Source organism: Gekko japonicus, unplaced genomic scaffold (genome assembly GCF_001447785.1).
Source record: "Gekko japonicus isolate JY-2015 unplaced genomic scaffold, Gekko_japonicus_V1.1 scaffold120, whole genome shotgun sequence".
NCBI lineage: Eukaryota > Metazoa > Chordata > Lepidosauria > Squamata > Gekkonidae > Gekko > Gekko japonicus.
Window position 1 is genome coordinate 606,056 of NW_015175973.1, and position 2,784 is coordinate 608,839.

Sequence of the window (2,784 nt, forward strand, 5' to 3'; positions counted from 1 at the left end):
GGCCGGCCCCCCCCCCCCCGTAGCCCCCTTCTCCGCCCCTTACCGGCTCCTCCCTCCGACGGGAGGGGAGGGGAGGGGAAGCGGCGGCTGGAGCTCGGGGCCTCCGGCGCTCTCCAAGGGACGCGGCGCTCGCTCGCTCGCGGGCTCCCCGGGCCTTGGCAACGGCGCTCGCAACCCGTTGCTAAGGGAGGTACGGGAGCCGAAGAGGGCCAACGCCTCCCGAAGGCGCACGGCAGGGCCAGCGGGCGGGGGAGAGGCGGAAGGAGCCGGCGCCCTCTGCCGGGGGTGTGTGTGTGTGTCTCCGGGCGTCTTTCTCGCCGCAGGCGGAGGATCATCGTGGGCGGAGCTTGAGGCGGGTTTGGGATAGTGGAGGGTCGGATCAGGTGTCCTCTTCTTGGAGGGGCTGGCCTCCTTCTTTTTTGGTGTCCGTCCTCTTTGGGGCTCTAAGAAACGGATGGGAATGTCCTCTTTTTTTGGCAGGTTAGAAATGTCCCTAGTACATGGCGATGATCACAGCTTCAAATTCATTTATTTATTTATCAGATTTATACCCGCCCTCCCCGCAAAGCAGGCTCAGGGCGGCTTCCATACAAACATAAATACAGTTAAAATGATTCAATTATTCAAAATGATTCAAAAGTTGTTGTTCAGTCGCACAGTCGAGTCCGACTCTTCGCGACCCCATGGTCCAGATCACGCCAGGCCCTCCTCCAGCACTGGGGGTAGGGTGGGGCTACTCTGTCTGAACAGACCTTTGGGGCATCTTGGATTTGTTTTGAACCCAGCATAAGGTTACCAAACTCCAGGTGGGGTGTGGAGATCTCCCACTACACCAGTTGGGTGTAGTGCTTAACAGCGCAGACTCTAATCTGGGAGAACTGGGTTTCATTCCCCACTCCTCCACATGCAGCTGCTGGTGTGACCTCGGCTCAGTCACAAGTTCTCTTGAAGCTGTTCTCTCAAGAGCAGTTCTTTCAGAGTTCTCTCAGCCCACCTACCTCACAGGGTGTGGGAAGAGGAAGGGAAGGAGATTGTAAGCTTTTCAGAGACTCCAAATGAAGGGTGAAGTATAAATTCAATCTCCTTCTCAGTAATAGAGATCAGCTCCTCTAGAGAAAATTGCTGCTTTGGAGGGTGGGCTGTGTAGTATTGTACCCTGTTGAGGCCCCTCCCTCAAACACTGCCCTCCCCGGTTTCCACCACCCAATTCTCCAGGTTCCCCCCCCCCCCAACTCAGAGGTGGCAACCCTAACCCAGTAGCATTTTATCTATATATTTAATTCTCAACAGTCCCCTCTGCATGCGGATACTTTTTTCACAGAGGGCACACTTTCCCCCAACAGGTTTTTCTACAGACTTAGGGGACTCCGTGGGTCTGCAGAAAAAGTAAAAAACAAACTCAGGGAGGGTTGAATCCCCCCCCCATACCTTTTGAAATGGCCGCCACAGGGATCTACTCCAGGTCCCGCCACATCAACAGTGAGAGATAGACTGCCTGATAGCCAGAGAGACAGACAGGGATGATGAGTGGGGAAAGAGGGCAGGAAGCAAAAGCAGAACTGGAGCTGGGATTGGGGAGGATTCCTCCTGCAGTATGGCTAAATAGCTGGGGGGTTGGGTTAAAAAGGCAGGCGGAGAGGGCAGAGCACTTTCCAGGCCTATTTTGGAGCCGGGCCTGGGATTGCCTGCTCCATGTTGGGAAATTCCTGGAGATTCTGTAGTGAAGTCTGAGGAGTGTAGAGTTTGGGGAAGGGAGAGGCTTCCACTGGATATAATGCCATAGAGTCCATCCATACTCTCCAGGGGGGCAGATCTCTGTTGTCTGGAGTTCAGTTGTAATTCTGGGGATCTCCAGGTCCCACCTGGAGGCTGGCAAATCTAGGCCTAGCAGCACGCTCTGGGTGCCTTGATGCCACCTGACTTGCATGATTCAACTAGGCCTGGCTGCTTACTCCTGTTCAACAGCAGCCACCCTGTGAAAGTCAGTGTAGTATAATGGTCACTGTAGTATAATGATCAGAGCTTCAGAGTAGGGTTTGCGAGACCCAGGTTTAGATCCCCATGTTGCTGCAGAAGCTCACTGGGTGATTTTGGACCAGTCACATACTTTCAACCTACCTCATAGGGTTGTTGTGTGGATAAAAAGTAGAGAATACTGTAAACTGCTTTAGTCCCCACTGTGGAGAAAGACCATAGTTTTCCTGAGTAGAAGCTACAGGGGGAAAGGAGATGGAAAGCTGAAGAGAGAGGGTCAGATCAATGTAGGTTGCCTGTTGGGTGGGAAGGAGATCGGGATGCCAACTCCAGACTCACCAAAAGTGGGAGGTTGTCTTCAGTTTTTTGCAGCTCATTGGGAATCCACAGTGGGTGACAGGTAGGTCTTAGACACCATGACTTTGTTTTTCCTGTAGTTATGCCAGCTCCATGTTGTGAAATTCCTAGATATTTGTGGGGTGGAACCTGGGGATGGTGGGGATTGAGGTGGGGAGGGACTTCAGATGGATATAATGCCATAGACTCCACCCTCCAAAGCAGAGGTCCATCAGTGGCTATTAGCCACAAGGTATAGCTAGGGGCTCTGGGGCAAGTGATGCTCTGTCTTCTTGGTGCTTGGGGGGGGGGGTCAACAGTGGGAGGGCTTCTAATGTCCTGGCCCCACTGCTGGACCTCCTGATGGCACTGGTATTTCTGGCCACTGTGTGACACAGAATGTTGGACTGGATGGGCCTTTGGCCTGATCCAACATTGGCGTCTCTGATGTTCTGATGTTCTGATGATGAGTCA

General features: G+C 53.4%; 1 protein-coding gene across 1 annotated transcript in view; it reads right to left on the minus strand.

Annotated features, from left to right (window-relative positions):
• The window catches only part of PACRGL (PARK2 co-regulated like), a 19,888-nt gene extending 19,720 nt beyond the window's left edge, over nt 1-168 (minus strand). The window contains exon 1 of the mRNA XM_015426105.1: nt 44-168. The gene's annotated coding sequence lies outside the window, so the exon portion shown is untranslated. The remainder of the gene's footprint in view (nt 1-43) is intronic.
• Nucleotides 169-2,784: the final 2,616 nt, after the last annotated feature.